Source organism: Triplophysa dalaica, chromosome 1, assembly GCF_015846415.1.
Source record: "Triplophysa dalaica isolate WHDGS20190420 chromosome 1, ASM1584641v1, whole genome shotgun sequence".
NCBI classification, from domain to species: Eukaryota; Metazoa; Chordata; class Actinopteri; order Cypriniformes; family Nemacheilidae; genus Triplophysa; species Triplophysa dalaica.
The window spans coordinates 3,536,256-3,554,692 of NC_079542.1; the positions used below are offsets into that span (position 1 = coordinate 3,536,256).

Here is an 18,437-nt window from a genome sequence, read left to right on the forward strand (position 1 = left end):
TACAGCAGAGGGCACCATTGTGTTTCTCTCGTTCAAGAAATCGGTGTCAGATATACATTGTGACGTCAAAGCAAAATAAGTGTATTTAAAAACAAACAAACGTGTTTTAACACAAATCTAATCAACACAGTGTTAAACACCGACATACCATGGAGCGCTTGCGTACGGTCTTTGGCGCACAGTTCCATTAAATATTCTAGAATTAACAGAAAACGTTCAGTTGGTATGAACTAAACAGGAGGAACTAACGTAACTTGTCTTTGTGAAAATATCATCACCGTCTTCTTTCGCTTTCGCATGCTCAGCCTACTTTTCTGGGCTCATCTTGCTAGCTTCTCCATTTTCCTCTCACGCAAATGGAGCTCGCAAAAACATGTCACCGCGCATGCCATTTTGGCTCGAAATCGACGAAGAAAACAACATGGAAGCATCCCTCGCTTGAGCCACAATGGCACCAGTTTCACTTCCCCGTTGCGCTGGGTAACAAACAGTGACCGCCCATACGCGTCAGCCTATCACAGTCCGCGTATCAGCTCCTCGCGTCCGTACAGCGTCAGCGCGAGTCAAAGGCCGATCGAAACGGTTCGCAAGGAGACGGACGTGGAGGATTAACTTGAAGCGGAATTTCATTTTTACATCTCAAAGCAAGCAAACACGGTAAAATTAACGTTACCGAGGCCAGCTGATGTTTCGAAGGGACGAGTGGAGAGTCTATTACCCCTTCTGTAACTAGTCTCTCGGATCCAGGAGATTTTAATCATCGCGTTTTGGAGGAGGTATTCGGTTATTAGCTTAGCACGCTGGCCCGAGCGAAGCGCGAACTGAGATGAGCGTCGCGCGCCTCGGATGTTCTTCTATCGGGGCTTGTTGAAGCAGGAGGCCTCAAATGGGAAAAACAAGCATCGGGAAGGAATACCAAGGATAATTTTGTAGATGTAGTTCACATTTCGGAGAAGGTACGTTTGTTTATTTGCTAATTACGCCTTTATTGCGATTTTTGCTCTGTGTAAAACGTCTGGCTGTTCTTTCAGTCGTCGACTTTCAAGATTAGCCCGCTATCGGCTTTAGCCCGCTGCTAACTGGAGTTTGTTTTCCCTCCCCCACCCAGAAGTCGAGGAAATGTTTGCGTATTTCAAAAAATATCACTTAGTTCTGTCAGATTTAACTGTTTTCTGCATTGGAAAGTGTTGTGTAGCTCAAACAGTTATGGCTGTGTTTAACGTAAGGCTGAAAAAGTACGAGGAATGGAAAGATCCTCGTCATGTTGTCGTTTTCTCTTTGGGAATCGGATATGGCCAGACGGGCTCTGTTGCCCTGCAGAAATCAGCCATTGGGATGGGCAGCTTTGTATACAAATATTTTCAAGGGCATAGTTGTGTTTTTTCTATATAAGAGATATATTTTTCGTCATATGCTGATTGTTATGCTTTTAAAGTAGCTGCTGGACCAGTGAAGTAAATAACATAACATTTAAAAAAATGCTAACCCTATTTGTAAATATTAAACTTCTGCATTGCTACAGTTTGAATCTGAAATATGATATGGGAATATAAACAGGATGGATGTATAAGATTAATCATATTTTTATGGAAATGTGTTTATTTGTCTCTGATAACGTTACTTAAGTTGAGCAGATTTGAGGAAAACATGAAGCTTGAAAGCTTTTGTTTTCAAAAAAGCTGAGAGACACTTAACATTGTTCTGTAACTGTAACTGTACACCAGAAAGGGCATTTTCAATGTAAATCTATTGTTAGTTGTGTGGTTAATCAGTAACTATGATCATGGGGTGCATGGTTTTGATGTAGGGCTTGAACTTTGATTGTGAAGCACACGTTTTTGCTGGCTTGCGTGTGGACGTGGGCATGTGTTGATGTCTACGTGCTTGTTTATATATTCTGTGGTTCATCAGAGATGGGGTTGTTTACTTTGACATGCATTGGAGCAGGGCTTTATGACAGTTCTCTAAAGGATACTGGAGAGGAAAATGTAAGTTTGTGATTGTGTAAATGGGTCTAGTAGAGTCTAGTTTTGCTCTTGGTGCAGTGGAACATCACTGCGGCGATGTTGGGGCGTTAGCACTCTCTCCCTCTCTTCTCATACTCTGCTACCACTTTACATCCCTCCCTTACTCGATGTTGTGTTTATTTCTCCTGGAGTCAAGCCTTAAGTAGAAACATCGCAAAATACCTCTTTCCATTTCACGGCATAAGATAGCCTCACTGATTTTTGGCTGCTTGTTGGTTGTTTTTCCAGACCATGTTTGAAGATTCTTTCAGAGATACAGGGTTTAGCTGAAGTATTAAATTTAGGCAGTAGTATATTGAATCTGTGGTTTGTCATGCCTGTTTCACTACCCGATTCTTAATGTGTTTTAAGAGTCCTGGTCATTGTTCTTCTCCCCTAAAGGGAAATGGATTTTTTGTTGAGGTTGTGGGGTCAGGGGCTCTTTTATTAGGAGTCAGAGCTTTCTTGAGCTGTTTTTCTCTCTCGATTGCTATAGCAGTCACGTTGAACCATTTTATCTTTCCTTCAGTGCTGCATTTTCAGAGCAAATTCTGTTCAGTACGTAACACAGCCATGCCATAGGATGCTTCCAGGGTCCTGTGGTCGCAGAGTACAAATTCTTGACAAAGTTCATAAAGTATGATGGTATTTTGGTGCTTTCTAAATTGCAGCATATTTAATGTGGAAGTATTTGTGGGTTTGATGCAAAGCCATGTTTTGCTTGGTCACCATGAGAAATATGGCCTATTTAGGTCTGCAGATGCACACAGTTTTTAGCCAGCGTTCTGTAATTGGCGGTCATGTCCTGATTTGTTGTTTGTTTTAGCCGTTGTGTTAGCAAATATAAGATCCTAAAGGTCAGTCTGATTTAAAACCGGTCTTCCACTAAATGCACTTGCATTACAACGTATGTGAATATATGCCTTCAGATAAACGGGTTTGTTGGTGTTTGAGAATTGAGATTAAAGAGTGTGGAGACAGCTGTTCTTTGACTTGTGTGCTATAAAATTGGCTTGTTGTTACTAGTCAGATGCTCCATGCTGTTCTGCTGATCCATGGGAAAATTCAGGGTTCCCATGGATAACCTGGAACTATCAGGGAATGTTAAGGCAGTTATTTTTTTCTGACCTAGAAAAGTTATGAGGAATAATAAAAACTCTAGTGAATGCATGTGCAATTTTCTGGTGGTGCTCTGTTTTAAAATATTTTATCCTCAAGAATATTGCTTCCTAAGCAAATTCCCATTGAGCTCCGTTCACTTTTCAGGATGTGTTAGTAATCTTGTAGGATATTTTGTATAAAATGTGTCCTTTTGAATCTAGTAATTGTAGCACAAATGGAAATCTGACTGTCATATCTATAAAATCATTACCTTATTCAGTGATCACAAGTTTAGGAAAAGTTAAGAAGGAAACATTTAAATTAGTTTCTTTGGGGTTTATCAAGTAGCACTTATTCTAGGGCTTGCATGTGAAGGCTTAATGGGGTCATATGACAAGGCTAAAACAAACATTATCGTTTGTTTTAGATGAAATGCAATGTGTATACATGATTTAAGGTTAAAAAATGTTGAATTTGAATTATCCACATACCCTGCATGTTTTTATCTCCTCTTTGCCCCGCCTCTCTGAAACGCGCAGATTTTTTATAAAGCTTATCGCTCTAAAAAGCGAGGTGTGCTATCATTGGCCAGTTAAACAGTGCGTAGTGATTGGTTGAATACTGCAAGCTTGTGAAGGAAATGTGACATCTCTTACCATATTTGGAACAGCAGTTTCCAAAGTAATTGTACTGACCGTAATGCCCACCACCCTATCAAATCACACCACCAACTGATGTAGATTTGTGTGGGGTGTGGTTACACGAGGTGTTTCAGGCAGGTCTGGGTGAGCAGTCGTTTCTTTTTTTCGACACTTTAAAACAAAACGACACCTATTCGCGCCACATGACCCCTTTAAGCTTTTAGCTTTCCAGTGATTCAGTGTATATAGCATGGCGATAACAACGCCAAGGTCATAGGTTCGATCCCAAGGGATTGCACAAAGTCAGAAACAAATGTGTTGTACAATGCAATGTAAGCATTGCTTTTGATAAAGGCGTCTCCCAAATGCATAAATGTTAATGTCAAGCCCTACGTATCCTGTACCAAACACTTATCAGTGAGCTCTTACCTGATGTGTTGACATATCTCGGCAACCTCTCAGAACAGAATGAGCACTGAAGTAATCTTAATTCCCACTGTGGGAAATGCTGAAGGCGGGTTGTAATAGTTTTTGTCATTATTCACATGACTTATTGTGTGCTGGTTTCCTTTGGCCTTCCCCTTTCTCATTGCATAGCGGTAGTCTGTAAACAGGAAAGCTTGCTCTTCTCTCTCGTGTTTCGTTTCTCTTGTGCTCTATATAATTTTCATAGGCCCCTGTGTATGCCCCGGACAGCCAAATGCCATTTAAACTCCTCAGGGACTCTCGTTCACTTTGGCAGCACACAAATACAAATGCACATGACACTGAATGTCATCAACATTTTCCATCCTCTAAGACAGGGCAGTTTATTTGAGGTTTGAAGGTTTCTCTGCCTCTTCACTCGGGCGCAGGTTTGCTTCCACCGCAGTGTGTTTGATAACATTTCTTTCCAACTCTCATACATCAAAAGAGATGCTTCTCTCTCCCCGCTCTCATCTTGCCGCATTTCTTCTCTCTATATACTATTACTCAGTGGTTTCTTTTGATCCTTTAGTTTTAGCTCTTCTGAATGGAGGCTTATCTTTTAAAGTAGAAAACATGATGGAGGCGTGATGGCATGTACTGCTTTGTCTACGATATTGTTATATCTTGCCAAGGCTTCATAGAAACACAAAATATATTTCCTTAGTTTATACAAATATTATTAGCATCTTGATGTTAATATTAATTTTTGGGAAGGCTATCAAATGATTAATCGCATCCAGAATGAAAGTTTGTGTTTACATTAGGGATGTGCGGGACTAATCAACTCGTTGTTTAAGCTGTAAAGCTCCTAATGTTAAAAGGTTATAATTTTAATTACTTTCATTTTAATGCTTTGTTTAAAAACCTTTTAAATCACATACTAAAACAGTGTGTTCGAATAAATAATTATTAATAGTTTTTAAAAGGAAAAATTTGAGGTCAGATCTAGCATGCGTTTCCTTTCCACGCTCAGAAAGGACCACTTGAAAGAATTAGCTAATTTTGGCGGTATGCTTTATTAGCAGCGTTTTTTACATAGACTCTGCGCGAGATCAAATGCGTTCTGTACCTTGTTCTATACTTTTTGTCCATTGTTTTCTATTTGCTTTTTTTGTTTGTACACAGTGCTTTACTTTTTAAATAATAAAAACATGGCTATCTAGGCTATCTTGTTTGTTGATAGGCTTTAGGCCTACCCTAATAATAAATTGCGACATAATTAAAAAGCAATGTTTTTTTCATTAAACGTCATTTAAATTAATAAATAAATAATGAAACATTTGTTTTTAAGATTTAAATTAATTGTTGTTAAATATGGTATTGTATTTTTCATTATTTCAGTGTAATAGACACACAAATAAACTAAAATGTTATTTAATTTGATTACCAAATTTAGTTGAACATTTAGAGTCCTTAAAAACAGACTTTAAGGAGAAAATAAAATGAATTATGTATAGGCTACGAATTTTCAGACCAGACAGAGACCAGCCAAAGCAAACAAACGTTCATCGCGTCACTTCTTGCAGCTGCTAAAACAATCCAGTCAGGGTTGGTGCATCAGCAAATGCAGAAATTTTAATGATCATGACGTAAGGAAAGTGGAACACATATTCCTGTTTTAGCTACATTAATTATAGGATATGAACCGTTTGATTAATAGCATTTTCTATATACTTGCGTATATATATACAAGGGAAATAATAGTCTAAAGTTTATCGGGTGAGAAAAAGTTTTTTAACGCTTCCATTGTACAGAGAAATGCTAAATCATAACAATAAAGCATTTAAAATATAAATTAAGCGCTTAAGCGGACACTTAAATGAGCAGCAGCAACCCTAGAAAAAGTTTTAATTATTGTGTATTGGAAAAACATCAAGGAGACTGCCTGTACATTTAGATTATTTATTAACAAAAATACAAACTATAACATCAGTTACATGCCAAATGAACTTGCCTTCGAAAAGTTGTGCTCTGATGGTGTGGATGTGGAGGGGATACAGAGCATACTCTTAGCAGCTTTAGCGAGCTTTGGATATCGTTCTTAATTTTTTTGCCATGATGCCAACGGTCCCGAATCAACCTTTGGTTTGTCCACAAAGTACATCTTTATTTCATTCTTCTCTTTTGCAGGCTCCTCCTAATGAATGCCCATCAGCATGGATATCTCTACCTGATTTTTCTATTTTGGTGCAAGCTCACCCTCCTCTGTAGACTGTAGTACTAATGCTGTAATTATGTAATAAAGCAAACACACAGATAAAATGAACAGTGCTTTGAACAGTGTTCCAGGTTTGTCTAACTGTGGTTATTAGGTACAGAAACTGAATAAATGAGTCAAATGTAAAATAAAACTTCATAGTCTTCACAATATACTGAAATATAGATCAAACCATATTAAAGTTATCAATGTTGATCAGTCAGGAGCAGTGAGTCTGTTTTGTCTTCGTTTTTTGTTGTTTGATGAGCATTAAAACAGATATATTTATTATGCTGCTGTTCCTTTAAGAGCTAGTGCGCACGGATACACTCCCCCCTCCCCACTGTTTTGGTTTACAGCAAATTACATCCCTAGTGTACACAATATATGTCTGTGTACTGTGCATATTAATTTTATATTTATATACTAGAGCTGTGCTATATATCGAAATATCGCAAATGTGCATATCGCAATGGTTTGCAATAAATGCGCTATTTAATATTTAAAAAATGTATGTAGAGTCAAAGTTTTAGGTCGATGGGGATATTAGTTTGCTTTCTTATTCCTAAAATAATGTGAAACATATGTTGGTTATATCATTTTTGTTTATATATTTTAAAACAATTTAAATTGATTTTAGAAAAATAAATATTGCATCGAATATCGCATTATTTAGCATGCTATCACATTTTTCCTCAATATCACACATACATGTATACATATTTAGGACATATTTACATGTATTTATTTATATTATCCTCTCATTAACATTTAATTTTTTTATAATTACAAAATGAAAATGCACTGTAAAGAAACATATATATATATATATATATATATATATATATATGTTAACACAAACCTTTATTCTGGATGCGATTAATCGCGATTTATCATTTAACAGCCCCAGTTTTATGTCAATGGGATTCAGCAGTATAATATTATTGTATTTGCTCCCAATCGAATTGAATTACAATGTTTTTTAGCTCTTACCCTCTTGATGAAGTGAATTTCAGCTGTAAACGAAGAATGTGTAGATGCTGGGGGTGGAGAAGCATCATTTGTGTGGGCAGATGTGAACAGGGTCGAGAACATAGGGGGGTTGGGGCGACAAGGGACAGCAGTTGTTGTGATTGGTTGTGCTGAGGGCTGAGTAATGCATTATCCATATTAGCTGCACAGGCTAGAGATTATTTTGTAGTTGGAGACATGTAAGATCTAAACTGCCGTTATCGAATTCTTTGCATGTGGTGTGCAATCTCTTATTCGGTTGATGTTCATACCCCGATCTCAAATGTATTCGTTTTCAGGAAGCAAACACATTCGTGTCCTCTGACCAGGGTGCTAGTTTCAGTGTTTTAATTTTTAAGATAACAAATATTTGTGCATTGGTGTCAATTGTCCAATCATTTGCAGCCTAGCTATTTTCACACAATTGCATCACACAAATTGTGCATTATAATAGCAATTCTGAAGTATTAAAGTATTATATCAGGGCTCCATACTCTCACGATAATCTTTATGTATTTTATAGTACAGTACCTTTTACTTGTTGTATTAAAAAAGACAAGTAAAAGGAACAGTTAGCCAATTGCGTTGCATCATTTCCTGTATGTGTCATATAACCGTATATTTTGTTTGCTGCCTTCACATCGGCTTAAGTTTATAAGGGGCCATTTTCTAAATTGAAGCGCACTTCCTGCGGGCCGCTGGCTGCCGTTCGGCTCTTGTGATGTGTGGGGGTGGGGAAGCTGGCCTGGCTGAATCTCAATGACTGGACCCTTTAGCAGCACTGTCCTTTTGATAGGGCAGCTGCAGCCATTCAGTCTGCCTTTTTACATTGAAATGCGGGGACAGGAAGGGGGGAGGGCCTAGGCCGGTTTGTGACTGAAAAGCATACCTAACCAAAGACCAAAGAGAGGAGGTCCACTGAGGGGCTCTGACACTTCTTTGTTTTCGGGCGGTCCTGGTGCCGAGACCATCGCACAAAGGCTTTAAGCACCCTACTTTGACCACTCTACTCATTTCCACTTCTTCCATGCACGTTGTCAGTGGATCATTCGGTGGCACTTTCATTAGACTAAAAATAGAAACGGGTGTTGAATTGTAGCAAAATATCTGTTTTAAGTGCTGCAATGAGCTGCATCTTGATGGGTTTAAAGTTTTTGTTATGTTAAATCCTCAGCGTATGCAAGTATCAGAATTTGCTTGTCTGGTTTTGTTAAGGAAGGTCTGATCTAAAAGGGGTGTGTGTTTTTCCACTCTGTTGGGACAGGTTTGGTGAGGATGTCATCTTAAACCCTCAGGGCATTGCTCTTTTTTTCTTTGCTGCCGAAGTGAACCGCAGATTGTTTTGAACCCAAATACTTGTGACTTCCTGGTGCAACAGCACATAAAACCAGTTTGTGGTTATCTGCTGTCTTAACAGCCTTTGGGTGAGCTGCAGATCTGAACGCTCGGCTCCAGTCTGGTGTGCTATTTACACTGCATTATACATGCATTAAAAAGGGAACGCTTCACCAAAAAATTTGCATTCTGTCATGCTCTCGTTTTATTCCAAACTACGGTTGGGCCGTTAGATGATGACATCGTCCTTCGCCAATGGCTGACAGCCATCACGATGTTGGACTGGCATCGTGGTTCCCCTGCATGACGTAATTTTCGTCCACACATCCCATACCCGTACAGCACGACAAATGTTGACAGCCGAGTCCACATTAAGACATTCTGTGCATATGTCGAGCTCGTCCATTCGCACTTTACTGCTGTCGAGTATGATTTGGAGGTTGCGAAATGCGTGTGCGCACGAGACATGACAGACAAAGAAAGTGGAAGCAAACAGTGAATCTTAGTAACGCACTCACGCTGTGTGCGTGTAAACTGGTCAATGACGACCTGAACTGGGCGCATCCATGATTGCAGTGGGAAACATCAGCGACGCGTGACCCGCGCAGTTAACTACTCACACAAACAGCCTACACGGTTGGACTCGAGATCTACTCGTCTTTCCACGTGAAATAACAACTGGAAATTCTAAATATGCAGGTTGTACATGCAATTGTGTACAAATGTGATTTGTTGAGGGTATGGAGCCCTGATATAATTGTTTTTAATGTTTTGGCAAATTTCCATCTAGCAAACTGACATAACCCCGCCCACAGATGTCATCGTCCATCACGATGTTTCACTGTAGGCATCGTCCGATGCCAATTTCCCAACACTATTCAAAACCCAGTTGAGCTTTTGTATGGAGCAAAACATTCATGCTGCTTTTTTAGTACCATGATGGCAACAGAGAATAATTGCTTTGGCTCATGCCGATGATACTAGAACATTGGAAGCCGATGATCGGTATATTGGCCGATATACCTAAATATTAATTAGAGCCCGACCGTATGAGTTTTTTTGGGGCCGATACCAATGTTAGGAAGTAGAAACTGTCCTCTATTCTATGTGTATTTTATAGTACAGTACCGTTCAAAAGTTTGGAGACGGGAACTGGAAGTGCTCAAGAATCCAGTATATAGGCTACATAAACAGAATATACAAAAACACATTTTTTTGCAATGATCACTCAAATTATATGATCATACACTTAAAATGACATGACAAAGATATGTAATGGAGACAGGGTACAATTTAGTACAAATGCATGGACCATCATTAAAAAATATGATTTAGAGATGAGGTTAACTTAAGGAGTGCCAAACATAGCGCCCCTACCTTCACTATGTGTTGTTGGGCGTGTTGAATGATGCTCTGTGGCAGTGTCTTCAGGTGTGGCAGAGAGCGAGAAAAAAGATTACGACTGCACCGGCTCGGCCTTCTGCAGCACTTCATCCGTTTTGTCATGTAGCCCATTGTCAGCAATTGTCTTGCCTCAACTTTTGTATGTGCCCTAATAGTAACAAAATGTGGTATCGAAGGACAGGAGGTTTTTGATACGCGATGGTTTCGAGAAAATTCGGTCGGTGCCTAAAAAGTATCAAACTCGATTCCCTGCCCTAGTCATGTTTACCATGATTTTGCACTTAAAATGCGTGACAGAAACACATGCGCTACTTGATCAGAGCAGCATAATTGTGATTAAGGTGTTTACAAACCTGCGTACGCCACATAAGTTACTTCGATTATGTTTCCTGCGATTATGAGCTTCATCACATTATTTAAATCAAATGATTGTGTTTACATGAGGTAACGTGTTATCACAGTATTGCCAAAATCCTGTTATAATCCCATTATGAGAGGGTGCATGTAAACGTAGTCATTGTCACAAGAGAAGCAGATTTTTATCAGCAGGACCGATAGTGTGCGTTGTTCACTGCCACTGTCCGATACATATCCCATAATAGAATACACGTGTTCTTCCAGTGCCAAACTCCCACATTGCTGTGTAGCTTTTAATAGATGCACACTTGACTTCTGTGTGTGAGGCAGAGATTGTTTTCCCTGTGCTTTGGACTTTCATTTTATCACGGCAACTGGTTTTGTGGTTTTCAACGGCAGGAACAAAGTACGAGTTGCGTCAGATTCAGTTATTTGTGTCCTGGATATTACTAAATGCCATTTTGAGTGCCACACCACATATCTTGACCCAGTTCGCTGATATGGTCAGAATAATTTGTTATTATCTGGGCATTTCCCTGTCTGTTCTAGTTCTTTCTTGTCCTGTTTTAATTTCTTGCACTTTCCTTGGACCTGATTGTTTAAGTTGCTCAACTAAAATCGAAAGCTATTTAAAGCAACGGTCGTTCATGATTAATATTTTACATGATGAATAATTCAGTAGTTCGTACAAGGGTTATTTTTGTAGCAGAGAGTGGTCTCTCGACAGGGGCTGCTCGGCACAGCTCTATGGCCCAGCACAGCGGCGTACAGCTCTGTCATGAAACTCAAACGGATTAATATAAATGATTTAAATTGAGTCATTATTATGTGTACACTACGCACATTGTGTACATATGCTGCTGTGTAGTTATATGTAAATTATGTGTCATTTGCTATAGTATGATTAAACCAGGGCTCGATATTAACGCTTGCCTGGGACAAGTGAATGTTTTGTATGGGCAGGTGAGAGAGAATTTGTAAGTAAGTGTAGTAAATTGATAATCACTGTATACTATAGTAAACTTAAAAAAACACTTTAGTATCGAAGAATTTGTACTGCAGATATGGGCCTAATTTATCCTTCTGTATGTAACATCAATGTATTTTGTCAGTCACCTGCCTATTCATAATGAACTGCACTTGATTTTTTTTTTAATAACAATAGACGATTTATACTTGTGCTCCTACTGTTTGGCCTGTGCTACCAAACCTAAAACCTCTCTAGCACCACTGCTATGTAAAAAAAGTTAATTTTGCAGACTTTGCAAGACTTTTATTGCAGTCACGGAGAGTAGGCCTATAACCAAATTCAGGTGGCCAAAGCAGACACTAGTTAAAATGCGTAGAAGCAAATTTGACCAATCTAAATCCGGAATAATTATATGGATAATATTATTATTCAAATAAAATATATATTTTTTTTATCTTTGGAAAAATCATTTTTGTACACTGATAATTGAATTACAAATTTACTTGTCCGAAGGGCAACCACATGACAATGCTTAATGTCAAGTCCTTAAACACTTGTACAGAAATGTTTACTGTGTAAATGTGTACAGGAAAATGTCTATTGTAAAGTATTGTTATTCTTTTTACTTGTAATCTACAATTCCGTCTCGTATCTGTCATACTTTCATGTTGGTTGAAAACATCTAAAGCATTGTATTTGTATTTAACTGCACACACTGTTGGTCATATTGTTTTTTTTTATTGTTTGATTAGGGTGATATTGAAAGCAGATAATAATATAGCTTTGGTGTGGACAGTAGTTCATGGTTTCAATTCATACAGACGTTGTTTCTGTTGTCATAATGATTATCAGCTACATAAGCAGAAATTTGAATAGATGTTTCAGGAATGTTAATTTCCTTGGCATGGATTTATTCCACTGACATATTCCAGGTTACTCTAGCCATTTGGTGCTGTTGACGTGTCGTCGAGCTTTACATCGCCACAGCATGAAAACTAGCATTTGTCCTGCCCTTGCTTAAGTTAAATTGTTAATGTCAATTGTCCCGCCTAGGGATGGGTATAGGGATGGGCCAGAATGAGTTTCTTTTACTTTTTGATTACCTTGAGCAAAACTACCACGGTGTCACGGTATTACTATTACATATCTACAATGTGTCGTTTTAAAATAAATACAACATTTTTCCACTGAACACATTGTTTAATTTTTAAGAAACATATAGAACATTTTGGAACAGTAAAGTATGTCAGGTTAAAGCATTAAAATACATATTTTAGTTCTTAAATTAAAATAAATGCAGTCAGTTGCATGAGCCTTAACCTTTAGTTCAATAATAATTAGGGATGCACCGATCCGATACTCTGGATCGGAATTGGGGCCGATCCGGATGTTTTTTGCTGGATCGGGTATCGGACTGACGGGTTCTCTTCAGTCCGATCCGTTGCGATACCCGTGGAAGTTACTCTAAAGCTTCATAAAGGACTATCCATCAGGAAATTACCATAAACTGTGTCATGCACTGTTTTCGTTGTCATGTATTTTGATAGCTTTATGCGAGGAATAAACCAATATAGCATAAATAAAAAACTCTGACCTCCGCTGGTGCGGTCATCTGTCAATCTCAATCCAGCATGCGTGTGTCCGGGAACAGTCAGGACGTTACTCTTTCCAAAGTTTTTAATATTCTTCCTAATCACTAGATAGTAGACTGTGGTTTTGTTTAAAATGCATTTTGCCGGAGACTGTACTCGCTGAGTGTAAAGTTATTAGATTCAAGCACCGGAACCGGTCTATGTTATGCGTCATTCATACACTATAACTCTTTTTTTTTTACTTTAGGATGGATGCAATGTACTATGATTTAAACACATAACATATCTCTTCTCTTTGTGTTATAACTGTTTTGAACTTGGGAAGCAAAGATCCCCGCGAATACACGATCATCACTATCCGGGATGTGCGTGAGTGAAGCGGGTGCATTAAGCGCATCATTCTGCGTCCAATGCGCATGACTTTAAATAACGTAGAAGCGAATGTATTAAGCGCATCATTTTGTGTCCAGGATGTGCATGAGTGAGTTTGGAGACTTTTATATTGTGGTAGCTTTGTGCAATAAACAGAAATTTATTTGTTAAACATTTTGTAAGTATCTGTGCTTAATGAGACCACATTTTGTTTTGTATGTATTTTTAAGTTAAATAAAGCACTAAATAACATTAAAAAAAAATCATACTTTTAAGTAAAAATACTTAAGTGAAGGAAAATGGTAGATTTTAATGTACTCATGGATTTAAAGTTAAAAAAAAATTAAAAAATGTATGGACTGTAGTGGAGTAAATATCCTGTGCTTCATACTGTAGGAAAGTATTTTTTTGTCCAAAGTTCTCTGATAAAGTACATATATTTTAAAATGTACTTGAAAGTAAACATTCTTAACTATCCACCTCTGGCAATAAAAGTTAAAATATGCAAGTCTACTTTGATCATGAAAAACAGTGCTAGTATCGGATCAGAATCGGTATCGGCCGATACACAGAATTCAGGTATCGGATCGGAAAGGAAAAAGTAGGATCGGTGCATCCCTAATAATAATCAGAAGTTCAGAACATACATAATTTTCTGTAAAAATAATTTTAAAATGAAAAAGAAAAATACTTAATTCACTCTTCACTTAAATCACTTAATTGAGCCCCAACCTGCCAAATAGTATTTATTCTGACTTGACTTCTTTTTTGAAGCTGTTATCGTCTGTTTTACATTATAATCCCATAAAGTAAACGCCCTGAGCACTTTTTTTTTTAAACGTCAGCGCCGGCATCTTTTTCAGCAGCTCAGAGCGTCTGTTGAGGTGGAAAAAAGTTCAACTTTTCTTGAAAAAACACACCCTTTTTCACAGCTGACACGTGACAGAAACCTGTCGTTTCCATAACAACATGCGAGGAACGTGATTGACCAGATTGCTTCGTTGGAGCATAGTTTTCTAAACAATATAAGTAAAATTTTCACTTTCAACTACTTTTGAATGCATTTCTAGCGAGAAATTAGTATTGTAGTTTTTTAATATGCAATTAGTTATTGCAAACCTGCTATCTGTTTATAATTCAAATAGACTTCCGTTAAGCTGCCTATCTGCACAGATGCAGAAGTCATGGTGTTCAGCTGCTTTTTGTGACCAAACGATGGCAGCATTTTTTTTTTACTGTGTCTTTTTCGACGGGGAATCCTGGACACAGGTGACTCTCACTCAATGTCTGCTTGCACCAACCGGATGGGGAGGGGCCACGTGACTTGTTACGCTCTTCGCTGCACACAACCTGAGGGATTCCTGCTCTTTCCCTCTTTGGGTACGAGTAAAAAAACTGCAGCTACCGCATGAATGGTATAATGGGAAATTTTAGTGGTTTTGACACTGCAGATTTTTAAACCTTTTGAACCATGCCACTCTTTCTTTCATAAACACGCAAAACAACACCCGAATACACGGAGATAAAGAAATGCAATACTCTGGGATCGACCCAATTATGTACCGGTTCTCGGTACCCATCTCTAGTCCAGCCTTCGATACTATCGTGTATTGGCGATCCACAGGCTGGTGATAGAACGATCTGACTATATACAGGGCTCCAGACAAATAATCAATTAAGGAGCCATTGGATCCTATAGAGAAAAAACAAAGACGCCATATTATTTGATAGGGATGCTCCGATCCACCTTTTTTGCTTCCGATACCGATTCCGATACCTGAGATTCAGTATTGGCCGATACCGAGTACCGATCCGATACTAAGGTAACATTTTTAAAGTGCACAATTACTTAATAAACTGTGTGCATTGCTGTGCAAGACATCAAGCTCGACTTAACATTAATTTCCTGACCCCGTAAAACAAAATAACAAACAAATGATTCACAAATTTTGTGAATTATTTATTAAACCAGCAAAATAAAACAAAATGTTCACTATCTTAAACTTTTAAAGTGCAAATTAAGCAGCTGAATAAAAAAACAGCTTCACTAGCTTGATAGACAAGTATTAATAAATGGAAACAAAATCTCTTAATAACTGTTATGTGCAAATATAATTTAAAAAATCAATGCACAATAAACAATAAAGCAGCTGAAATTGAGCAAAAAAGCAATAGCTTCACTGCTTTAGATATTCAAACAGGAATCAGCTCTTTTTAATGCTTTAGTCATTAAAGCAAAGTCCACTAAACTAAGCTAAAGTTTAGTGGAAATCAAATTTAACATCCAACACCGAAAGATAAACAAAACACTAGCTTCCCTAGCTTGTGCTGCACATGTAAAAATAAACGGAAAAAGATATAATAGTTTAGTCGGTGCAAATAGAAATTCAAAGTCAAATTATCCACAAAACTCACCGCATTAACATCTTTATTTTTTTCGTATACATGTTTGCAGACTTTTTGGTACAGTTCAGGTCTCAGTTACGCTTCACAATGTCGTACCGCGGCTCCAGGTGGTTTATAAGGAGTCTGAAGACATTGTTCGCAACGACGGACAGCGGTTGCAAATCCATTACCATGAAATTCAAAATGCTTTCAATGATTTTCGCTGCTTTCACACTACTAGATGGAAATTTCTGAATTATTTTCGTTGTCTCCTCCAAAGTTAGCTGCTTCGTACCGTCTCGTTTTAGTTTCTTCAGCTTATTGAACTCGGCGTGCTTAAATTAGTAACATTATAATGAACAGCTTTATCACCACCCCTCGGAACATTTACTTCGCATGTATTGCAAACAGCGGTGTAACTTGTTGGCGAAGCTGTTCTAAAGTAAATCTAAATGGCAGATATTTTTTGTCGCTCCATGCTGTTCGCTGCTCAATGTAAGCTATGTTCGCTTGTTCACGCACACTACGTAAAGAGCACGTTGCTAGCGTATGATGTCACACGCTTCGCAAAGCACAGCCACGAGAGAGTTTAAGCGCCGGTGTCTCCAGGAACTTTTACATCGCCTAGCAGAAATTTTATGTAAGCTAGATCGGGTATCGGTGCAATTTTTTCACCGATACCCGATCTAGAATTTTATTCAGTATCGACGCCGATTTCCGATACACATATCGGATCGGAGCATCCCTATTATTTGAGAGCCACAAAGCATGAATTTAAATTTTTAAATGACATACTTTTACTTACCCTGTTGTATGTACATCCCTTTCATAGATTTTGCTCACATAAGTTTTTTTAAAGTTGTTTTTCCTCATAAGCAAGCCAATACTGAATCTGCAGACTGTAAATGTTAACTCTGCACTGAAATTTGGGAAAACAGAATCAAATGGGTTAACTTTTGTCCGCAAGTATGTTAAAATAGTCTAAAAATGCTGCCTGTCAATACTGTATATTTTATTTCAGTTGAAAGCAGATTTGGTTCTGCTTATTTATAAAGAGGCAGTGATGCTTTGTTTTTGATTGATTGACCACTGTTTAAACTCTCAATTCACCAGACCAGATTTGTAATCTGAATTCATTTGAACCAATAGAAAATATGCATGTCAGGACCGTGTTTATATGTTTTAAATTCTGTATGAAAGAGTAAATATTTTATTGCTTATTGAGTTTAAAGCAAAAAGAATTGGGTTGTGTTTATATGTTGATTTTAGATTGTAATAATGACCCTTTCCCGCATGTTCACAACACAATGTGAAGATAACTTCAAATAAAAATTAAGACAACACTTTAAAATGATCCATTGGTGTCTCAAGAAATAGACGGATAAATTACGTTCCCTGAAATTCTCCATGGTTAGTTTAGTTTCAAACGTCTCAAATAACATATTGTTCGTACTCAGGCTCACTAAAATCTGTCAAAGCAAACAGCGCATCATAGAAACGCGGTTGATTTCTGCCAGTTTTGTTCCGATGACATCGTTATTATATTTACTTATAGCATTTAACATCTTTTTTTTTTTTTGCATCGCTAAAATACCGAATCGCGATTCATATGTGATGCTCCCACTCCTACTAAACATTCGCCGATTACATATTCGGCTTCGGCCTAGAATTTTCAAGATAGAGCCAAGCTTAATTTTGCACATCCGTGGTATAATCTATAATATATGCAGAAGACCATTCCTGAAATATTCTCTCTTTTTCAGTCACCATGTTCCGTTTTTTCAGCCCTCTGCAGAATAAAACGTGTTCTCATTAGAATTTTAGTGGCTGTATGAGGGGTTGACGTGCCCCAGGGTCACATTGGCGATTACATATGCATGAATTCTGAAGAAATTACCCTTTCCTCTGCAGCCCGGAGTTGTCAACCAGTGTTTTGGCCGCTCTCAGAAGTGTACTACCCTATATTTCATTTGGATTTTTTTCTGTTGAAGGACATTTCAGTCTGTCGTAGGGCTGGGCGGTATGACAGAATATTCTGCTACCGCGTAATAAAATGTCAACCGTGTGAGATTTTTCTATTCCGTGTATTCCACGGAATGTAAATAAGTAGGCGTCATTAACTCTGCGCTCTGCAAGTTATTCTGAAAAAAACATGTGAATTAATGCACCCATAACTAATTAATGTATCAAATATTCTTGTGAGCTTCTTTCAGTCTGTAGTTTTGTGATTTGCCCCAGCCCTGCGCTTTTCTCTCATCCGCATTCCCCGTGCAGGGATCTGCGTGTGCATATAAAATAGCTCATTCTCACCAGGGGTGTGCCATATCATTTTCATTTACATCATACCGTCCATAATAACACCAGTATAAATTTTAAAAAGATAAAAAAGTTTCCTATCGCAAATCTCGCGATATCAATGATGTAGCAACTTGATGACGCAAGACGCATTTACGTACCATAGCGCACACAACACCTGTCTGAGAAGATCAGCAGCATCATGTCAGCCTCATAGTACGATCTAGTGCCTAAAAATAGCTACTTCGATAGTTTGGATGTGGTTTGGTTACAAGAGGACAGGCCTCCAGCAAAGCACAATAT

The 18,437-nt window shown here is 38.1% G+C and overlaps 1 protein-coding gene across 1 annotated transcript in view; it reads left to right on the top strand.

Annotated features, from left to right (window-relative positions):
- Positions 1-549: 549 nt before the first annotated feature.
- The window catches only part of ankrd11 (ankyrin repeat domain 11), a 95,525-nt gene continuing 77,637 nt past the window's right edge, over positions 550-18,437 (top strand). The window contains exon 1 of the mRNA XM_056752901.1: positions 550-956. The gene's annotated coding sequence lies outside the window, so the exon portion shown is untranslated. The remainder of the gene's footprint in view (positions 957-18,437) is intronic.